The sequence below is a fragment of the Chamaea fasciata genome, unplaced genomic scaffold, assembly GCF_029207755.1.
Source record: "Chamaea fasciata isolate MVZ Bird 193981 ecotype frontalis unplaced genomic scaffold, bChaFas1.0.hap1 SCAF_29, whole genome shotgun sequence".
Lineage (NCBI taxonomy): Eukaryota > Metazoa > Chordata > Aves > Passeriformes > Sylviidae > Chamaea > Chamaea fasciata.
The window spans coordinates 4,028,154-4,037,681 of NW_027094114.1; the positions used below are offsets into that span (position 1 = coordinate 4,028,154).

Consider the following 9,528-nt stretch of genomic DNA (forward strand, 5'->3'; position numbering starts at 1 on the left):
GGGCAGCAGCTGATGTGCTTACGGAAGGAGTTCCCTGGGCAGCTGCCACGGCCCCGTGATCGCAGTCATGAGCCCGTGGCGCCGGCTGGCCTGGTCAACTGCAGCACACTCCGGCTCGCCAGTCAAGCCAGGTGCATCCTGCTGCTGGTAAGGATCAGGGGGGAGCAAGGCAGGGACGTGCCCGGGGCTCGGGAGCTGCTGAGTTGGGGGACAGGAGGGTGCGTGGTGAGATGGATTGATGGGTGCCTCTTTATGCCGCTGGAATTCCCCAGCCATGGGGGTGCCGCTATGGGCAGAAGCAGCCAATTGAGCTACAGCAGCATGTGCCCAGGAAGAGCCAGATGTGCAAGAGCTGCAGCTCCCACGTGCTGGGAAAAGGAACTGAGTGATGAAGCATTTGCTGCATCTGAACATTGAGGTCCATTTGCCCTCCTCTTTTCCTCCTCCTCCTTCCCCTTTTCCTCATTACCATCATCCCAATTGCACATTTCTGAGACCATAACTAGAGATTTTGGGATAAAACCACTTTTTTTTTGATTGGGAATGTCCCTGGGGATCCCCATTACACCAGGGTGAGATTGCTCTAGAGCAACTGCTCTCGATCCCCACAACCTTTCTCCCCCTCCCCTGCCTTCTTCTCTTCTTCCTCTTCCTCCTCCTCCTCCTTCTTGTTACCTGCATCCCCACTGTGCAGAGCACATTCCCAAGAGAAAAGCCGGTGATTTTGGGGTAGAAATTTGCTTTTCTGGGGGGTAATCTCCACAGGGGTCCCAGTGCTGTCAGGGAAGCCTCCCTCCCTGCCCCCCGTCTTCCTCTCCTCCTTTTCCTCTTCCTCCTTGCTGTCATCATCCCCACTCCACAGGGCACCTTCCCCAGATAAAAAACAGTGATTTGGGGGCAGAGGGTTGTTTTCATGAGGGAGAACTTGCCCAGGGGTCTCAGTTGTGCCAGGGCACCCTTCCTCCCTGCCCCCTCTGTCCCTGTCCTCCTCCTCCTCCTCCTCCCCCCCACTCAGGGCACACCTGAGCTTTGCCCAGAAGAGGGGCCGTGCAGGGGGCTCAGGGGGCCAGCGCCGGTGTGTGCGCCGCAGCAGCACACGGCGCATGCGGTGGAAGGCCGAGAGCTCGGCCTCAGGGATGTCCTCGAGGAAGATGAGGACAAGGACATCACGCAGCTCATCAAAGAGGCGATAGCTGGCCATCTGGATCTCCAGTGAGCACCACTCGCTGCGCAGGTATCCACGGCTCACAACACACACTGTGTGCCGGCTGTTGTACACAGCATCCACGATGTTGTCCACTATGGCGCGGCCGGGGTGAAAGTCACGGTGGTGCAGGCAGAGCCGCAGGGCTCCACGCTCTAGCTCAGGCACCAGCTCCTCCAGCACCCACTGCTCATTCCCAGAGTTGTAGGACACAAAGGTATCATAGGTGTAGCGCCGCTGCTCCCGCCGCCAGCGCCCACGTGCCCACGCACGCAGCAGGAACAGTTGGTAGCGCAACCGCCAGTACCCGCGGTGGTGCAGTAGTGGCAGCAGCAGCAGCAGCAGCACAGTCGGTGCTGTCCCTGCAAACAGGTACCGCCCCATGTCCAGGTAGCACACGTGTGTCAAAGCAGTGCAGGTATGTGGAGGTCCCACCCATCTCACCACAGGTGTAGTTATACAGGTAGACCACCTGCACGGGCCCACACATCAGCCAGGCAGGCAGCCAGGCATTGGCACAGCTGCAACTCAGTGGGCACTTGCGCAGGTCCAGGTAGTGCAGGGTGGGGAGGTGTGTGGCCAGAGTCACATCCAGTGCACGCAGCTCATTCTTGGCCAGGCGCAGCTCCTTCAGTTGCGTCAGGTTCCCGAAGACCTCAGGGCCAAGACTGCGCAGTCCTGCACTCTCCAGGTTCAGGCTGTGCAGTTGGCTACGGTTCTTGAAGATGCCAGCAGGCAGGTGGCCCATCCCGCCATTGCTGTCAGCCAGGGTCAGGTACTTCAGCTGTGCCAGGTCATCAAAGGCGTCAGCGGGGATGGCCAAGAGCGAGTTCTGTGACAGGTAGAGCGAGCGCAAGGCACTGAGGCCCTGGAAGAAGCGTTGCGGGACCACACGCATCCCGTATGGCTGCTGCGCCTGTAGCTTCAGGTCGTAGAGGTTATGTAGGTAGCGGAAAGGCGGCTGCTGCCGCAGGTGTCGGCTCAGGTAGCGCAGTGCATTGGCGCGCAGGTCCAGTACACCCAGTGTTACCTGCACCGGCCGGAATGTGGCTGCTCTCACCTCCAGCAGCCTATTGCGGTCCAGGTAAAGCCGGCGAAGCTGTGAGAGGCCCTGGAATGCCCTGGCTGCCAAGTGCCACAGGTTGTTCCCACCCAGGTCAAGGATCTGCAGGCGGTCAAGCCCCTTGAAGGCACCAGGGAAGAGCACGGCCACACGGTTGTTGCGCAGGTTGAGGTCTTCCAGCTGGTGCAGGTCGGCAAAGGAGCCGGGCAGGAGGTCGGTGAGCAGGTTGTTGTCAAGGCGCAGGTGTTGCAGGTTGCGGAGTCCACGCAGCGCTGCACGGTCCAGCCGTGCCAGCCCGTTCACATCCAGCCGCAGCTGCCGCAGTGCTGGTGCATTGTCAAAGGCACCCGCACAAGCCACTAGGGTGCGGTTGAAGCGCAGGGACATATTCTGCAGCTGGTGCAGAACTGGGGTCCCGTGGCATGATGGCAGCCACTGCAGCAAATTATGCTCAGCCACCAGCTCACCCAGTGCTGCCTGCTGCTTCTGGTTCAGCAGCCGCCCTATGCAGCCCAAATGCCGCAGCCGGTTGCCAGACACGTCCAGGGCACCCAGCACCGGACAATGAGTCAGAGCCCCCCGGGGCATTTTTTTAAACTGCAAGCGCTGCAGCCGCAGCCTCTGCAGCGGTAATCCTGTCAGCTGCTTGCACAGGTATGTCAAGTCCCTTGTGCCCATCTGTAGCCCTGACACATCCACATGGCGCAGGGAGACTCCAGCCACGTGCAGCAGCTGCACCACGTCCAGTGAGTTCCCAGCCAGGTGCAGGTGTGTCAGGTTGTGCAGACACAGGCGAGCAAGCGGCGCAGGGTCTGAGATGTTGTTGTAGGACAGGTCAAGCACATGCGGCCCTGGGGGCATCACCCCAGAGGTGGCCCCTGAAAGAGCTCCCAGGGAGTTTTTGCAGAGGCGCAGGACCCTCAGCGTGGGTGGCAGCCCTGGGCCCAATGTTGACAGCATGTTGCCACACAGGTCGAGCAGGTCCAGACGTGTCAGATTCTGCACAGCCATGGCGACGGGCTCCAGTGCGCTGAGCCGGCCACTCCGCAGTGAGAGCGTGCTGAGTGTGGCCAGTGGCCAGAAAGCCCTGGGGGCCACCTCCTGTAGTGGGTTGTGGTCCAGCCGCAGTGTGCTCAGGTTGCCAAGCCCAGTGAACACATCTGTGGCCAGCACTGACATGTTGTTGTGGGCCAGGTCTAGGTGGGCCAGTGCTGACAACCCCCAGAAAGCCCTTGGGGCCAGGTGTTGCAGTTGGTTGTGGGTCAGATCAAGGGTGTAGAGCCGTGGCAGGTGGGCAAAGGCACCAGGGGGCACCTGGCGCAAGACGTTGACAGAGAGGTTGAGGGATGTGGCATTGGAGGGGAGGTCGTCCACTGCAGCCCCCACGGTGCTCAGGAAGTGCTGGATGCAGCGGAACAGCCCAGGGTCCCATGGTGCCTGGATGCAGTTGCGGAAGCCATAGGGAGAGACCCCTGAAGGCACCATCAGCGGTGTCACCAGCGTCACCAGCGTCACCAGCAGTGGGGTGCACATCCTGACACACCCTGGGGAGATCCTGGATGCAGTGGGGAGAGAGTGGGATGAGGCATGTCCTTGGTACCACAGATCCCCCTCGAGGCCCAGGGACCACACTTGGGGCTCAGGGATTCCCCCCACCACCCTAGGGGATCCCCTCGCAACCCAGGGACGCCACTACTATCGCAAAGACCCCACTCCCTCATCCACACCTCAGAGATCATCAGAACCCCAGGGCCCCCACTCAGGGCTCAGGGACCCCTCATCCACACCCCAGAGACCCCCACCAGAACAACAGGATCCCCACTCAGGGTCCAAGGACTCCTCATCCACATCCCAGGGACCCACACACACACTCCAGGGATCCCCATCAGGGCCCAGGGATCTCCTTCAGCACCAAAGAACATCCACAGCCCCCAAGGACCCCTCGCTCCCCAGTCCCCAGGGATTTTGGGAACCCCCCGCTCCCCATCAAGTTCCAACCGTGCCACTGCCTCCGCTTTGGGTGATTTTGGGGTTAGAAAAGAGAAGTTTGGGGTATCGCTTTTTGTCACCACTGCCCCACCCACCTCCCTGTGACGTGGGTGGGGGACGCCCCTGCCTGGACAGATTTCAGGGTCTTCGGGGGGCTGGCAGGGGTACGAGGGCACATAGCTGGGTCATCCCCCCAGTGCAGCCCCCCGGAGTCTGGGGGGGTCCCTGGGACACCCAAGCCTCTGCTCCCCACCCCATCCCCCCTATCCACACCATCCCCCTCCTGCCACGTGCTGCTCTTTGTTCCTCTTCCCCTTCCTCAGACTGAAACACCTGGTTTTGGTTCCTTTGTGGGAAATACTGGGCTGTAATGGGTTATACTCTTTTATACTGGGCTATAGTGGACTATATTAGTCTATACTGGGCTCTGCAGGGTTGTACTGAGTTAAACTGGACTGTACTGGGTGCCAGCACGGGGCTGTGCTGGGCTGTAACGGGACAGAGCCGCGGCCCCGACGGAACGCGGGGGGCGTGGCCTGGCTTGGGAATGGATGCGGCCCGCGTCAGGGGCGTGGCCTATGGGATCGTGGTCCCTGTGGCGTCAGGGTCTGGGGGCGGGGCCAGGGCTCGGGGCGGGCCCTGTGAAGAGCGTGGGGGCTGGAGAGTAACGGGGCGTCAGGATCGGGGGTGTGTTTGGGTCTGGGGGCTCAGGGCATTTGGGAGAGCTGCAGGGACCGGGGTTCATCGGGGGATGGGAGAATTATGGGGGGGTGGGGGGGCGCCTGCAAGGACTGTGCTGTGCAGCGGCCGCAGCTCCCGCTCCGTGCATGAGCGCTGGTGGTGCGTAGCCCTCAGCAAAAGCGGGGAGAGTACCCCCAACCTGCCCCCTGGGAGGCCCCCGACGCCCCCAGGGCGATGGGCTAGAGCTGGAGTACGAGATGGCGCTGACCGAGGGGGATTCCTTCCCGACGGGGCACTTCTCGGCTGATGGGTTCGGTGCGGAGGCGGGCGCTGGAAGGGCAGTGGGAGGGGGAGTGGCGCACAGCGAGATCGGAGGGTATATTGGGGGTTATGGGGCTCTGCAGGGTCTGGAGGGACCGAAGGGATTGGTGTACATCAGGGTCTGGGCGTGTATTGTGGTCTGGGGGGCTGCAGCAATTTGGGTGCATTGAGATGGGGATGTAAAAGGGTTTGGAGGGCTTTTTTGGGGTTTGGGGGGGTTGGAAGGATTGGGGTGCATCAGTATTGGGGGATATATTGGAGGTTATTGAGGTCTGAGGAAGCTGAAGGGGCTGGGGGTACATGGGGGTTGATGGTGGGGCTGTAATGCAGGGGACCTCTGTGGATAGACCCTGGTGGATACTGGGGACCTCATGGGGTGAGCCCCTTCTCACCCCACCCCCCACCTTCCCCAGGCATCCTGGAGACAGACATCACCTTCCTCCTCATCTTCATCATCATCCTCACCTTCTACATCAGTGAGCTTCTGGGGGGAAATCTAAGCTTTGAGGGGGCCTGGCAGGAGGCGATGCTTTGAGATGTCTTGTACTCATCCCCCCAGCCCTAGTCTAGGGGTGGCAGCTGCTTCACACCATCTACAAGATGCTCATGGTGGCTGCCAGCATGGAGCGTGGAGGGGGAGCTTGGGGGCTATGGGCAGGTTTGTGGGGGCTGGGGGCAGCTGCGGAGGCTGGCGAGCATCGGGGTCTGGGGAAGTTATGTTGGGATTTGGGGGGTCTTCAGAGGTTGGGAGGGGTCAAAGTCCAAGGGGTATATTGAAATTTGCTGGAGCTGGGGGTTCTGGGTGGGTTTGGGGGGGCTTTCACAGCGAAGTATAGGGGTTTTGGGGATGGACAGGAGCACTTCAAAGTCATGGGAGGTGATGAGGGGCTTGGGGGAGTACAGGAGGTATGAGGGTGCATAGACCCTTGTGTGGGGGGTTTGAAGGAGGGGGGTGCCCAGTCCTCCCCATGCCAGCTGCTCCTCTCCTCCCCCCTTGTCAGCTTCCTCATTTTCCTCGTCATGCTCATCCTGCTGGGCAAGTGCTTTTCCATCACAGGTACCAGAGGGGGTATGGGGAGGTGGCTGTCTGTCACTGTGGGGCAGTCAGGGGTCCCTACAGAGCGTTTGGGGGGGGTCTGTGGGGTAGGTTTGGGGGTCTTTGTGGGAATACACAAGATAGTCTTTATGGGGCACCCACAGCATTGGTCCTCTCAGGGGCCACATCAGACTGGGGAGTTCCATCCAGCTCTCTGTGTACATGACCCTGTACAGCATCACCCACATCACCCTGCTAAACTCCAAGACCTAGGTGAGACCCCCCCACACCCACCTGTATTTGTGCAGTTTGGAGAGGGTATATGGGTATTTGGGGAGTATTTTGGGATGCAGAGGCAGTTCTTTGACCCCCATCAAGTGGTTTATAATTGTGAGGTTCAGGTGAGACCCCTGTGTATCGAGAGGTTTGCACACCCTCATTGAAAACTAGAAGCTGGATAGTTGCAAAAGAAGTCCTTTATTGCATCATTAAATCAGTCCTATGAAGGCAAAGTTACTAGAGTCTGTAGCAGTATGAAGAAACCTTCTAATATGAAGTTTCTAAGTCCCAAGCAGAAGCTGTGGCCACAGCAGCAGCAGAGGCCTCAGTAGTCTGTGTCCCATCTTATCAGTAGCAGTTGCAGCAGTAGCAACAACAGTGGCATTGGTGTTTTCATGCGTCTTGTGTGTGGGTTCTCAAAGTAGTGCATTTTTATTCTATTTTTAGCCAAAATTTTTAGCCAATTAGGTACTTACACAAATTTTCTATAGTCTTGTTGGGCCAGTCCTAAGTTAAGATTGATATGCGAAGGCAAATGCAAATTCTTACACAAATTCTACATATATAATTCTATCTGTTCCATCTAGGAATTTTCAGCAAGGCTTCATTATTTTTGTTATGACTAGAATTTAACTAACTTTGCAAAAGGCAATCTTACTGAATTATAAACTAGGCTTTAGGGCTTCTCTTACTAGCTAATACAGGCACTTAAAATTCTCTATTTATTAAAAACTAAACTTGCATTTCTACTTCGTGTCTGTGTGGATTTATGTATTTTAGTTTCTCTGAAGGTTCTAATTCAGTCCTCATATTTCTGGGCACTCCTGGGCCTGTGTGGATTTGGCCCAGGGGGGTTCATACTCCAACACCTGTGCCCAGCTGTATTTGAGGAATATGGGGGGTATTTTGAGGGTTATGGAGTATTTGGATTGTGTTTGGCTTTGTGAGATTTATCTTTGGGAGAGAGGCAGTTTTTTGACCCTGGTCAGGTGGTTTAGCCCTACAAGTCACCTGCTGGGCACAAGCTCATTGTGCTGCAGTTCAGGGCATTCAGCTGGTTCTGTGATGCCATTGCCATCACAGTCACCATTGTCCTTGAGTACTGCTACTTCTACCTTCCCTTCCTGGGGCTTATGCCCTGTGGTGAGTCCAGGGCAGTAGCTGGAGGGCATCTGAGGTCTCTGACACAAGGGTCTCACAGAGGTTTCACAAGGGTCACTCTCATAGAGGTCTCACAAGGGTCTCCCAGGCAGAAAACTCTTCAAGGAAAAATGACGCTCCGTTTCCACTGGGCAAGTCCACAGGCAGAATTGAAGGGCTGATGTTACTTCTGACCCTCTGGAAAGGACCTCCAGCTCCTATTGACAAGAAGCAAGCAACGAGTACCGTGATCAGAGCCAGACGGGCCCTGGCTCCAGCCAGGTGTGGGAGAAGGACAGTGGGGTCTATTGGACTGTGTGGATCCATGGCCTGGCACAGCAGAGCCACAGGAGCACAAGGCCACACTGGTGCACAATGTACCCTGATGCCATCATGCAAGGGCAGAATCCATCTCTGTTTCTGGGGTGACAGGGGGATCCCAACAGGGACTATACTGGAAGCTGAAGTGCTCCTGACTGGGCATGAGTGGCAGAAAAACTCCATTGTCAGTGGCCTTGAGGCTCCGTGTATCCTTGGCATAGATCACCTCAGAAGAGGTATTTCAGGGACCCAAAACAACATCACTGGGCTTTGGGAGAGCTGCTGTGGAGACAGAAGAAATTCAGATAGCTGAATCCCTTGCTTTGTCTTTCAGAGGACCCTTCTGCTGTGGGACTGCTGAGGGTTGAAGAACAGCAGGTACAACAGTGTCCTATTGGCAACATGACACTGGACTTCAGGACTCCGTTCATGAGCTGATCCATGATCTGGACAACTAGGCGTGCTCAGCAAGACTCGCTAACCCTTCAATAGCCCTGCATGGCCCCTGCCTGAGTCCCATGGACAGTGGACACTGACAGTGGGCTGACAGTGAATGAAGCCACACCATCACGGAGTGCTGCCATGCTGGGCATATTAGAACTTCAGTTGAATGGGAGTCCAAGGCAGAAAAGTGGTACCACAGCAGAGGAAGCTTTTGAGAAAGGGGAGAAGATAATCCTGATCCTCCTGAAGTCTAGTTATGCCATAAAACAGAGTAACATTAAGTGACCTTCCCAGGAAATTCGGTTTTTAGAAGTAAAATAGCAAAATGGACATTGTCAGATTCCAGTGGATGTGGCTAACAAAATAGTAGCCATATCCCCATTGACCCACAGGAAGGAAACACAGGCTTTCCTGGCACTGTAGTATTTTGAAGAAGGGATCTTGGAAGTCATTACAAACTCGCCCAGAGGCAAAACTTTCAATTATCATTAGCAGAGGAAGAGGTGAAGGTGGCACATGCTAAGGAGGCCCCGGCTACCAGAAAATTAAAAGCGTCACTCTCTCTTTACTGATGGTTCCTGCCTGTCCTGGGTTGAAGTATATTCTATCACCATCTTCAAGAACTGTTGAAACCAGGTGAGGCAGTGCTCCCTGCCTCTTCCACTCTGGCTTATCTTCTGTTAATGGGCCCATCAGCACCTTTGCTACACAGCTCACAGATAACCCCCTCCTGGACTACCTCCTGTTAATGGGCCCATCAGGCCTTATCACATGACTCACCATCCCATTGTGAGATGCTCCGCCCAGAGGGAGAAACCAAGCATTCCAGCCTGGATATAAGCTGAGACTCTGAACACCAGAGGGACGCTTACCCACTGGATTCCCAGAGGACCCGAGCTACCAGACCTTTCTACAGGATCACTGCTTCAGGAAGACCACCTCATCTGGACTGCTTCCATCACTACGCTCAGGTTGTATTCTGACTCTGTCAGTGGTCTTTTGTATTATTGCATCTATTTTATTTTACTTTCTTTCCTTTTTTTCCTATTA

At 56.4% G+C, this 9,528-nt stretch overlaps 1 pseudogene; it reads right to left on the bottom strand.

Moving 5' to 3' along the window:
* Positions 1–455: 455 nt before the first annotated feature.
* Positions 456–3,800, bottom strand: LOC136302514 (toll-like receptor 13; annotated as a pseudogene).
* Positions 3,801–9,528: the final 5,728 nt, after the last annotated feature.